This window comes from Meles meles, chromosome 20, assembly GCF_922984935.1.
Source record: "Meles meles chromosome 20, mMelMel3.1 paternal haplotype, whole genome shotgun sequence".
NCBI lineage: Eukaryota > Metazoa > Chordata > Mammalia > Carnivora > Mustelidae > Meles > Meles meles.
In genome coordinates, this window is record NC_060085.1 from 19,196,851 (window position 1) to 19,210,477 (window position 13,627).

General features: G+C 41.8%; 1 protein-coding gene across 1 annotated transcript in view; it reads right to left on the bottom strand.

The window, feature by feature from the left end:
- Window positions 1-13,627, bottom strand: part of RHOA (ras homolog family member A) — a 61,447-nt gene that overhangs the window by 43,403 nt on the left and 4,417 nt on the right. Inside the window, exon 2 of the mRNA XM_045992012.1 lies at window positions 12,675-12,752. The gene's annotated coding sequence lies outside the window, so the exon portion shown is untranslated. The remainder of the gene's footprint in view (window positions 1-12,674; window positions 12,753-13,627) is intronic.

Sequence of the window (13,627 nt, forward strand, 5' to 3'; positions counted from 1 at the left end):
CACTGACTTTCTGAGAGATGTCAGAAAGAGGATCAGTACTTCCAGACCACAGTTGAATACGGGTAACAGAAACTGTGGCTAAGAAAAACTAGTATGTTTTATTTCTTTCTCTAAATAAGTTCATATGAATCAGTACTGTACAGATGACTATTACAAAAGCAAAAGTTGTACAGTCTTAAACTTAATCCTGTGAACTTCACATAGAAGAATGATGATCCTAAAGGGCACCTGGGTGGCTCAGTGGGTTAAAGCCTCTGCCTTCGGCTCAGCTCAGGATTCCAGGGTCCAGGGATCGTGCCCTGCATCAGGCTCTCCGCTCAGCAGGGAGTGCTTCCCTTCCTCTCTCTCTGCCTGCCTCTCTGCCTACTTGTGATCTCTTGTCAAATAAATAAATAAGGGGCCCCTGGGAGTCTCAGTGGTTTAGGCCTCTGCCTTCGGCTCAGGTCATGATCCCAGACTCCTAGGATTTAGCCCCGCATTGGGCTCTCTGCTCATTGGGGAGCCTGCTTTCCCCCTTTCTCTCTGCCTGCCTCTGCCTACTTGTGATCTCTGTCAAATAAATAAATAAAATCTTAAAAAATAAATAAATAAAATCTTTAAAAAACAACAAAACAGGGGTGCCTGGGTGGCTCAGTGGTTTAGGCCACTGCCTTCGGCTCATGTCATGATCTCAGGGTCCTGGGATCGAGTCCCGCATCGGGCTCTCTGCTCGGCAGGGAGCCTGCTTCCCTCTCACTCTCTCTGCTTGCCTCTCTGCCTACTTGTGATCTCTCTCTGTCAAATAAATAAATAAAATCTTAAAACAAACAAAAAAGAATGATGATCCTTATGTACATTAAAAGCTTTCGGGACGCCTGGGTGGCTCAATTGGTTAAGCGGCTGCCTTCGGCTTAGGTCATGGTCCCAGCGTCCTGGGATCAAGTCCCACATCAGGCTCCTTGCTCAGCAGGGAGCCTGCTTCTCCCTCTGCCTGCCACTCTATCTGCCTGTGCTCACTCTCTCTGACAAATAAATAAATAAAATCTTAAAAAAATAAAAATTAAAATAAAATAAAAAACTTCCTCCCAGGGGATGCTTGGGTGGCTCAGTGGGTTAAAGCCTCTGCATTCGGCTTGGGTCATGATCCCAGGGTCCTGAGATCTTAGGATCCTCCTTCCTCCTCTCTCTACCTGCCTCTCTGCCTATCTGTGATCTCTGTCAAACAAATAAAATCTTAAAAAAAAAAAAAAAAAGCTTCCTCCCAATCCCAGGTTTTGTCAATGTCAGTTTCCACAAGAGGGTGTAGTGTCAATGCAAACTATGCAAGAAACACTTTGGGTGAAACCTGGACACAAAATGTCACACTGCAGATAATACATAAATCCCAAGACACTGTTTTATGAAATTATAAGACCCAAAGAATACAACCACCCTTAGCCAAAACAATATGTAACTCAAGCTATTAAGCCGTGATTTCTTCCTTCTCTCCTTTGCCCTGAATGTACCCCACCTACCCTTCCCTCACTTAGATAACTCATACTTTAGGCTAAGTCACTATCTCTCAGGGGATTCCCTGAGCTCCCAACTTAGATCAGGCCCCTGGGATACTCCCCAGCACCAAACATTTCTCTCTGCCTCACCACATACCTCCAAAGTTTCTTCCTCCCAAACTATTAATATAAGAATCACATCTGTCTTGTTCACCATTGTCGAATAAGCATAGGTGCAAGCACACAGTGGTTATATGTTCAAATAAAAATTTTGAAAAAATACATTTCCAGGGCAAAGAAGCTTTATAAAACCAATGTGCTGAATACAGATTTTAAAAAAGAAAACAGTAAAAACAAAACAAAACAAAAAAGTTACAACATCAGCTGTGTACACTAGTGGTAAGGTTATCTCCTAGGACACTTGTTTTAGTAGTTTAAGAATATGCTCTCGGAGAATTATAGAAAACCCTCATATAAATCAGAAATTTAAGTTATCTGTAACAGGAGTGTTAAAACTCAGGTCCTCCCTATGAACTCAACTGCTCTTATTTTATAAATAACTCTGTAAGTCTAACTGGCCAGTAGCTGAATTCACAGCAGTTAGAAAAACGCATGCTTGGGTGAGAAAGATGTGCAGCCTATGACAGGATATAGGAGACAGAAAACCCTGTAAATCAGACTCAGAAGTATAAAATGGGGAGTGAAAGAAGTGCCAATCTGGCCAGTCCTAAATCAGGCCAACACACTCCAAGGACAGAACTCAAAAACTCTTTCCCTTAGAAGGAAAGACCTCAATTATTACGCAGCAAAACTTAAGCCCTAGATACTGCAGGAAGGGGGAAAAAACCCAGAAATAAAATGAAATTTAAAGCTTAAGAAAGCAATTTCAGCGGTTTAAGATCTCAACTTTCCCACAAGACCCATACTGTACCTAAACACACATGAATCCCATTAAAGCTTAAAAGATGTCCTATAGGGGCACCTGGGGGGCTCAGTGGGTTAAGCCTCTGCCTTCAGCTCAGGTCATGATCTCAGGGTCCTGGGATCGAGCCCCACATCGGGCTCTCTGCTCAGCAGGGAGCCTGCTTCCTCCTCTCTCTCTGCCTGCCTCTCTGCTTACTCATGATCCCTCTCTGTCAAATAAATAAATAAAATTAAAAAAAAAAAAAAAAGATGTCCTACAATGCATTCTCTGGAAGCAAAGCTATTAGAATTATGAAAGTGAAAATAAAGGTCAAAACACAGACTCTTCTCCAGACAGTCCTAAAAGTAACAACCAAATTAGAAATCTAATTTTTGTTCAAACAATAAACCTAGTTTCAAATGCAGATTTTCACAGGCGCTCCCTTCTCCATTACCTTACATTCTACTGTTTTCGTCCTATGTTAAAATACACATCTAAGGGGCGCCTGGGTGGCTCAGTGGGTTAAAGCCTCTGCCTTCAGCTCAGGTCATGATCCCGGGGTTGTGGGATAGAGCCCCACATCCGGGCCCCTGCTCAGCGGGGAGCCTGCTTACCCCAACCCCACCCCACCCCCGCCTCTCTGCATACTTGTGATCTCTGTTTGTCAAATAAATAAATAAAATCTTGGGAAAAAAAAAAGAAAAAACCCACATCTAAAATGAACAGAATACATACCACTTCATTAAGTCAAAGAAAATCACTACATTGAAACTGTTTCACAGTGCTGAGTGAAAACCTGTCCTATCAACTTCAGGTTTACCCACACCATTAAACACTGGGAAATTAAATTGAAAACATAAAGCCATTTATTTTATCTGTAGACAACACAGGAGACTTCTGGCAAAAAGGCTCAAACCATCTGTCCATTTCATAATGCCCTTGAGCCTGGTACTGTCGCTGTTTTGTCACCTTGATCAAGCAGTTGTCAAAGGATGATGTCAGTTCAAAGGCCTTTAGAGATGAAGAGCACCAGGCCTAATGCACATAAAGGCAAGCAGAGGAAAACCCCACAAAGCCTGTAATATATGGCCAAATGAGAACAACGCCAGATTTAAATTCTTCTTTGGGGCTGGAGGAAAGAAATACTCCCTTCTGGCTTCCTAAGTAACACATCTTACCATTCACCTCAAAATGTATATATTCCAGAGTTAACCTTAAATGGATGGGCAGAATCAAGATTTGACTTTGTGCAGCCTAATCCCCCACTTACATTGCGTACAAGACAATGCCTGTCTGGAAACCTGCCATACAGAGAAGGTGTTTCAGCAATGACAATACACATCCTGCATTTTGGCACAAACATCTCTATTCCTCTATCTCTATACGATTAGCAGATGAAAACTCTTCAGGGTGAGGCTTACATCTATTTAGACCTTTTTTCTTTTTTAAAATTGAGGTGAAATATACACAATACAAAGTTCACCTTTTTAAAGTGAACAGTTCAGTGATACTTAGCACATTCACAATGTTGTACAACAACCAAGTCTATCCAGTTCCAAAACATTTTCATCACCACAAAAGAAAGCCACATACCTATTAAGCAGTCCGTCTCCAGTTCCCCCTCTCCTAGCACCTGGCAACCACTAAATTGCTTTGTGTCTCTATAGATTTACTATTCTAGATATTTCATATAAATGAAATCTTATAAAGTACAACCTTCTGTGTTTGGCTTCTTTCACTTAGCATTTTTTTTTTTTAAGCTTTTACTTATTTGACAGAGAGACAGCACAAGCAGGGGGAGTAGTAGGTAAGGGGAGACAGAGCAGGCCCCCGCACTGACCTAGTGCGGGGCTCAATCCCAGGACCCTGGGATCATGACCTGAGCCTAAGGCAGATGCTTAACCTCCTGAGCCACCTAGGCACCCCAGCACAATACTTTAAAGGTTCATCCATTTTCTGGCAGGTATTAGTACTTCATCTTTTTTTAAACAACTGATACATTCTATTATCTGTACATAACCACATTTATTTATCCACTCATCTGCTAGTGGACATTTGGATTGTTTCCACCTTTTGGCTATATGAATAGTGATGCTATGAACATCCATGTACAACTCATGTCTGAGTACCTGTTTTCAAATCCTCTGGATATAGATTGAGGAATGGAATTACTGGGTTGTATGTTAACTCTTTATATAACTATATGAGGAACTGCAAGGGACAGCTGCGTGGCTCACTCGGTTAAGCATCTGCCTTCAGCTCAGGTCATGATCCCAGGGTCCTGGGACTGAGCCCCACATCGGACTCCTTGCTCAGTGGGGAGTCTGCTTCTCCCTCTGCCTGCTGCTCCCCCTAAATGTGTGCTCTCCCTCCCTCTCTCTCTGACAAAGAAAATCTTAAACTATATGAGGAACTGCCAAACTATTTTCCACAGTGTATCCTATTAAGTATCTTGCCATATAATCACCCAGACCTATTGTTAAGGGAAAGAATAAGATCTCTAACACTGTGATGTGAAATAGTGTGCACCTAAAAAAAGGAAAAATATGTAACATACATACAGACACAGTATCTCTAGAAGGACACACAAGAAACAGAAGGTTCTCTCTAAAGGAGGATTTGGAGAGGCTGAAATGGGAGAAGGGCTTACTTTTCATGCCCACCCCTTTTGTACTATTTCATATCCATGCTTCATCAACTTCCCTGCTCCAAAATAATATATTTTAAAAAGTTTTTCTAGGGGCGCCTGGGTGGCTCAGTTAAGTGTCTGCCTTTGGATCGAGCCCCACATTGGTCTTCTGGCTCAGCAGTGAGTCTGCTTCTCTCTCTGCCCCTCTACCCCTCCACTCTCTCCCCCACTTTCTCTCAAATAAAATCTTAAAAAAAAAAAAAGTAATCTCTACACATGGGGCTTGAGCTCACAACCCCAAGATCAAGAATTGAATGTTCCAACTAAGCCAGACATGTACCCCAAGAAAATACTCTTAAAGCCCCAAAGGAAGCAATACAATGAGAGGACTATGCTCTAGAATAGGAAGAATATACTTTTTTTTTAAAGATTTTATTTATTTGACAGAGAGGGAGAGATCACAAGTAGACAGGCAGAGAGAGGGGATAAACAGACTCCGGCTGAGCAGAGAGCCCATGACAAGACTCAATCCCAGGACCTGAGACCATGACCTGAGCAGAAGGCAGACGCTTAACCCACTGAGCCACCCAGGTGCCCCTTGCCTTTTTTTTTAATGCAACCCCTACCCATAATGTGGGGATTGAATTCACAGCCCCCAGATCAAGAGTCACATGCTCTACCAATTGAGCCAGCCAAGTACTCCCATCTTTTATTATAAACTTCTTAAGGATTTTATTTATCTATTTGAGAGAGAGAGAGGGAAAGCACGAGCAGGGGGAGGAGCAGAGGGAGAGGGACAAGCAGACTCTGTGCCTGAGCCTGGACTTGGGACTTGACCTATATGGGACTCAACCTCAGGACCCTGAGATCATGACCTGAGCTGAAACCAAGAGTCAGTTCTTTTTTTTTTTTTTTTTTTAATATTTTATTTATTTGACAGAGAGAAATCACAACTAGGCAGAGAGGCAGGCAGAGAGAGGAGGAAACAGGCTCCCCGCGGAGCAGAGAGTCCGATGTGGGGCTCGATCCCAGGACCCTGAGATCATGACCTGAGCCGAAGGCAGAGGCTTTAACCCACTGAGCCACCCAGGCGACCCCCAAGAGTCAGTTCTTAACTGACTGAACCACCCAGACACCCCTGCTTTTTTTTTTTATCGTGGTAAAATATGCATAACATAAGCAGCTCTGGATTTCAGTTCAGGTCTTGATCTCAGGGTTCCTGAGTTCAAGCCTGGTGTTGGGCCCCATGCCAGGTGTGGAGCCTACTTAAAAAAGAAAACTTTGGGGCACCTATCTGGCTCAGCCATGGAGCATCCAACTCTTGACCTCAGAACTGTGGGTTCAAGTCCCACACAGGGTGTAGAGATTACTTAAAAATAAAATTAAAAAGTATACATATTAAAAAAAAAAATAGAAAACCTTAAAGCTTTCCAAAGAAATGTTTTGTATCTTGATTGGGTGGCAATTACACATGTGTATGTATTTACCAAAACCTGTGTATATTTACCAAATGTGTATGTATTTACCAAAACTTACCAAACTGTCACTTAAATAGATGCATTTTACTGCATATAAAAATCTGTACCTAAACAAAGGTAATTAGGGAAAAAAACAAAAACAGAAACAAACAACAAAAAAACCCTCCCAAGGCGCCTGGGTGGCTCAGTGGGTTAAAGCCTCTACCTTAGGCTCGGGTCATGGTCCCAGGGTCCAGGGATCGAGCCCTGCATCGAACTCTCTGCTCAGTAGGGAGCCTGCTTTCCTCCCTCTTCTCTGCTTGCCTCTCTGCCTGCTTGTGATCTCTGTCTGTCAAATAAATGAATAAAATCTTTTTTTTTTTAATTTATTTGACAGAGAGAGACACAGAGAGAGAGGGAACACAAGCAGGGGGAGTGGGAGAGGGAGAAGCAGGCTCCCCGCTGAGCAGGGAGCCCGATGTGGGGCTCAATCCCAGGACCCTGAGATCATGACCCAGGCAAAGGCAGACACTCAGTGATTGAGCTACCCAGGCACCCTAAATGAATAAAATCTTAAGAAACAAAAAAACCCTCCCAAAGTGACTCCCAATTTGGGGAACTGGATCCCAACTTTGGGATCTGCTAAGTTTGGGAGCTACTGTTCTGAAGTATCACAGCCCTGCTGTATTTCCCCAAGAATTATGTCTTAGGATGCTACCCTTCATTTCCTCCCCCCAAAAACCTCTTCCACACTGGGGCACCTTGCCGCTTCAGTCAGTAGACCACGCAACTCCTGATCTCAGGGTTGTGAGTACAAGCCCCACACTGGGTGCAGAGATTACTTTAAAAAAAAAAATAAAACAAAACAAAAAAACACTTAAAATTTCTTCCACATTCAATTAGTGTGATTATTGGGTACTACAAACTGTAGCTTGAATAGTGAAAATTAAAGGGCTGCACGTCTGGCATTGGAGCTAAGTGCTTCTCTCTCACTGAACCTTCATAGCATTCCAATACTAATTGGAATACACACCCACACCCCAAAGAAGAGGAAACTGAGCTTCAAAGGGGGCACATTATTGTCCAGAGTCCTAAATGTAAGAACTAGGGGCACCTGACTTGTTCAGTTGGTAAACCATGTGACTCTTGATCTCAGGGTTGAGTTCGAGCCCCATGCTAGGGGTAGAGTTTACTTAATAAAACAAAACAAAACAAAACACAAGTTTAAGAGCTAGTACTTAACTGTCAGCCTCTCTCCACAACCTATGTTCTTACCCAAGATATTCTACTGCCTTCCTTTTCTGAACTTAAAACCTTCAAGAGATAAACAGGAGCTTCCTTCTGAATAACTGGAAAAGTTACAAGCACTATTTCCAACAAAATTATGTATAAAATTATCTCCTGGCAAAAAATGTATAACTACAGCATTAAATAGCCACCCTACACGTACTTCCTTAGGCTCTCAAAACCTGAATACCGAACAAGAGAGTTATGTAAAAGTACACCTGAAAAGTGACATAGCATTTGCTAAGGATTCGTAAGAGAGACATCAGAGACCAACTGGTCTGTACTAGAGAGACTTGGACACAATGAGAAAAAGGCAAAAATACATATAAAAACAAAAGTAGAGGGGGCCTGGGTAGCTCAGTGGGTTAAAGCCTCTGCCTTCGGCTCAGGTCATGATCTCTGGGTCCTGGGATTGAGTCCGGCATCAGGCTCTCTGCTCAGCGGGGAGCCTGCTTCTTCTCCCCCACCCCACCCTACCCAGCCCTGCCTGCCTCTCAGCCTACTTGTGATCTCTGTCAAATAATAAACAAACAAACAAAAAAAACAAAGAACAAAAGTAAAATTTTCAACCATATGCTTAAAGTCAAAATGATTTTTTAAAGTAACAGAATCAAATCTCTGTGTTTTAAAGTAGCTAGGAGCTCCGTGCCTAAGTCGCTTAATGTTAAGCGAGTGCTTTAGGCTTAAGTCAGGATGGCAAGATCCTGCAACTGAGCCCCACATCAGGCTCCCTGCTGAGCCTGTTTGTGCTCCCTCCTCTCCTGCTCCTCCTGTTTGTGCTCTTGTGCTGTCAGATAAATAAAATCTTAAAAACAAAACAGAACAACAAAAAAACATTTTCCCACACGTTTTAGAAATTTGTTTTAGGTACACCTGGCTGGGTCAGTTGGAAAAGCACGGAACTCTTGATCTCAGGATCATAAATTTGAGCCCCATGATGGATGTAGCCATTAGGTTAATAAATAAAACTTGAATATAAAAATTGTTTTAGTGACTATGGTCAGGATGCAACATTAGTAAAATTGGAAAATTTAATTAATGAAAGCTGTAACTTCTAAAGAATAATCCTGAAAAATAAATGAAGTGTGCATACAGCAAGTACATGAAAAGTACATGTTTCTGGCTTCATGACTGAACCCTCTTAAACCGCCATTCAACACACTAGCGTACATGAGATGTAGCATGGGTCAGAAATTGTCCAAGAACACTTCAAGTTATAAAAGGTAATCTCAGCAGAAAATCTTCAACCCACCATCTACTTTTCTGTCCGCCTTTGCATCTCTGCCACTACTACTTACTATTTACTGTTGCTTAAGAGTGGAACTAAATGACCCCAAAATCAAATAAAGGCAGAGTCCTTACTACAACCCAAAAATGAATCAAGACAATTTGTGATTTATATTGTCTCATATTATCAAACTATTATTTATAATGTTAAGCAACATTTATAAAAATGATGGCATCTTAAAAAAAAAAAGATGGCAAAAATCCTACGACATAAGTCCCAACATACTAACTCCTACAGTTAAACAAACAAAAAGACAAGAAAATGCAAACACCAAACACGTTGTGTTTATCCTAATTCAGCCAGGTGGCAGTAAAGAAATTCATGTAACTTTTTGCTTCCTATCAATAAAATCCTTGTCACTCTGGAAGCACATGTTCACTATATAAATACAATGATGCAGAAATACACAATTAAGAAAACTTTGAAACATAGTCTCCCCCTTACAGGGGAGGCCATCAATCAAACCACTCTAATGTATTACACAAAGTACTTAAAGGAGAAATCAAGCCTTGGGGACAACAATACATACCCAGGGGTCCTGGCTAGTTGTCTTCCTATGCCCAGTAACTGCACTGAGCTAATCTTGCCATGGATCAAGAGATTAGGAAGCTGCATCTTCCAATTTATCAGCAAAGCCTATGAGCACTCCTCTACAATATATTGTGAATCCCTCCACTTCCACTGTTACCATTCTCGTCCAAGCCCCTATCCGCTGTCACTGGATTTAAAAAGCTTCCAACAGGGGTGGCTTGGGTGGCACAGTCAGTTAAGCATCTGACTCTTGGTTTCAACTCAGGTTATGATTTGTCTCAGGGTCGTGAGACAGACACCCCTCTCCCCACTCAGTACAAAATCTCCTTGAGAGGGGCGCCTGGGTGGCTCAGTGGGTTAAGCCTCTCCCTTCGGCTCAGGTCACGATCCCGGGATCCTGGGATGGAGTCCTGCATTGGGCTCTCTGCTCAGCAGGGAGCCTGCTTCCTCCTCTCTCTCTACCTGCCTCTCTGCCTCCTTGTGATCTCTGTCAAATAAATAAATAAAATCTTTAAAAAAAAAAAAAAAAATCTCCTTGAGTTCTCTCTCCCCCCCCACACTAGAATGCATTCTCTCTCAAATAAATAGCTTCCAATAGGTCTCCCTGCTTCCATTTTTGCCACCCTACAGCCTATTCTCAATACACCAGCTAGAAATATAAAATCAGATATTATTACCATTCCCATAAAAACCCTTTAATAGCTTTCCAACACAATCTGAATAAACTCTAAATTCCCAGTTCCTACAAGATCTGGCCCCTGCCTATCGGTAAAAGTTTATTTCTTCCCACTCTTCCCACTTGCTGTTTAGGTTCCGGCCAGTCAAGATTTCTTGCTGTTCCCTAAAAAAGGTAAGCCCCATCCTTACCTATCACCAGACTTCCCTACCAGAACAGTAATTCCAAAAGCAGGACTATTAATATTTTTATGATTAGTAACACCTGATGTGCTTTCTACTTGTCAGTGATATTGAGAAAAGTAGGTAAGATTCAAAACCAATAGACTTTTTAGTTCCAAACCAACTGTTCATATTTTTAGGAATAAAGATGTTATAAAACAAATAAACAAAAAACTTCTTGAGGACTGGGACTTTTTTTTTTTTTTAATGTGAAACAGTTTATTTTCTTAAGTAAGCTCTATGCCCAAAGTGGGGCTTAAATTCATGACCCCAAGATCAAGAGTTGCATGCGCTACCAACTGAGCCAGAGAGCAAGAACCCTCTTTGTTTTCTTCAGATGTGTCCCAGAACAGCACCTGACATATATATATAAAATAGCTATTCAGTAACTACTTGTTCAACAAATGAATGACAAAACCACAACCTAACTTAGCCATTCTTCTTACCATGCCAAGGAGGATTTCAAAGCCAACCAAAACCACTACCATTATATGCCTTCACTGGCAGGTAGCCTGTCTCACCACAACATATTCATCCTCTTCACAGCTCACTTCTCCATACATAGAGTTCCCGCAGACCCAAAGAGAACAAGGAAAGCTGATCAAAAAGTACTAGGCCAGGATATTTATCATGGTATCAATTAAGATACTTTGATTTCCCGGTGGCTCAGTTAGTTAAGTGTCTGTCTTCGGGTCAGGTCATGATCCCGGGGTCCTAGGGTGGAGTTCTGCACTGGGCTCCTTGCTCAGCAGGGAGCCTGCTTCTTCCTCTACCTGCCTTCCCCCTGCTCTCTCTCTCTCTCTCAATCTCTGATAAATAACATCTTAAAAAAATAATAAATTTTTTAAAAAGACACTCCTCTGTCCTTTATTTGTAATTAGTTTAAGTATCTACACAACCCCTGGATGGGCTTTTATGCCAGCTGTTACAATTGCTCCCACCTAAGCCAATATGTCTCTGACCCCTGTTAAGAGGGAAGATTGTCCTCTAATCTTCATTCTCTAGCTAGCTAATTGCTATTATTAGATAAACCTGAAGCACAAGCGCTGGATAAACTGTATGATAACCAGACTACAAAATAAATGAAAACTTAATGAAAAACAGAAGGAGTAAAATGGGATTGGCTCAGAAGTAAAAGAGTATGTGTATAACACACGAGTCCATCTCCTCAGGAAATATATCTTCATCTAAAAAAGAAGTATCTTGGGAGGCCTGGGTGGCTCAGTAGGTTAAGCATCTGCCTTCAGCTTAGGTCACGATTCCAGGGTTCTGTGATCAAGTCCCACAATGGGCTCCTACAGAGGGAGCCTACATCTCCCTCTGCCTGCCACTCCCCCTGCTTGTGCTCTCTCACTCTCCCTGACAAAATAATCTTTTTTTTTTTTTAAAGATTTTTATTTATTTATTTGACAGGCAGATCACAAATAGGCAGAGAGGCAGGCAGAGAGAGACAGTGGAGGAAGCAGAGAGCCCCACATGGGACTTGATCCGGGGACCCTGAGATCACCACCCGAGCCGAAGGCAGAGGCTTTAACCCAGAACCACCCAGGCACCCCTCCCTGACAAAATAATCTTTTAATAAATAAATAAGAAAAAAAGAAATATCTTAGGTGCCTGGGTGCTCAGTTAGTTGAGGTTGGACTCCTGGTTTCAGCTCAGGTCATCGTCTTGGGGTTGTGGGATCAAAACCTGTGTTATTAGGCTCTGTGCTGGGCACAGAGCCTGCTTGGGGTTTTCTCTCTCCCTATGCCCTTCCTCTCTCCAATCTTAAAAAAGAAAGAAAGAGGGGCGCCTGGGTGGCTCAGTGGGTTAAGCCGCTGCCTTCGGCTCAGGTCGTGGTCTCAGGGTCCTGGGATCGAGTCCCGCATCGGGCTCTCTGCTCGCAGAGAGCCTGCTTCCCTCTCTCTCTCTCTGCCTGCCTCTCTATCTACTTGTGATCTCTCTCTATCAAATAAATAAATAAAATCTAAAAAAAAAAAAAGAAAGAAAGAAAGATCACTTAGAAGTAAAAAGGGAAGTGAGAAGAGTACCGTATGGAGAGGGAAAAAAATAAAACCAGAGAGAAAAGGTATGGATTAAGATAAAGAATTCGAGATTGGTGAAGAGAATCATTAGCAGTAATTCAATCACATTTCCCTAGAACTTAACGTTTATATAATAATCTGTCTTCCACAGAAAAAAGGAGTAAAAGAAGAGGTGTCTATTTACATACCTTACAAATGTGCTGCAAGACCCACGGCCTGTGCGGCAGAAGTTCTGCAAGTGCCTTGAACTTCTCAGATGAAAGGCACTATAAGAATATAAAAATATCAGTAATTATGTCTATTCATTTGACAAGGGGAAAAAAACAAAACACAGGGTATAAATAGGCTTGCCCAAAGTTCTGTGAAGTAACTTAGAGTCCAGGAGAGAGAAAAAGTGTAGAATTTAATTTTTGATTGATATACCACCAAATAATCACATTTATACAAGTTGTAGCTTCCCTCAGTTAATAAAATGCTCACAATTAACATTATCTTGTGAATATTATAATACTGCACTTTTAAAAGCAAAAATCAAAAACAAATGAATCCTATATAAATTAATTTTCCAACATATAATTTTTTTCCAACATATAATTTTCAAACACATAGCAAAGTTAAAAGAATCTTACAATGAACACATCTAATCCTACCTCCTAGACTACCATGAACATTTGAATAACTTGTTTTATCTTTTTTTTTTTAAGATTTTATTTATTTATTTGACAGAGAGAGATCACAAGTAGGCAGAGTGGGGGGGGCGGGGGGGCGGGGAGCAGGCTCCCTGCTGCGCAGAGAGCCTGATTCGGGCTCCATCCCAGGACCCTGAGATCATGACCTGAGCTGAAGGCGGAGGCTTAACCCGCTGAGCTAGCTACCCAGGCGCCCCTGAATAACTTGTTTTATATTACACATTCTTCTTAATAAAGCATTACAGAGAAATTACAGACTGAAAGACAACTGTCAGAAAATAAATGGCTTCAAAAAACCAGGGTGAAGTCATTAGGTCAAGAAAAATAATATTAGGAAATCTTTCTGATATTTTTGTCAGAAATGATCAATATTAGTTTAGTGCTGGGATGCCTGGGACGCTCAGTTAAGTGTCTGCCTTCGGCTCAGGTCATGATCCCAGATCATCACATCA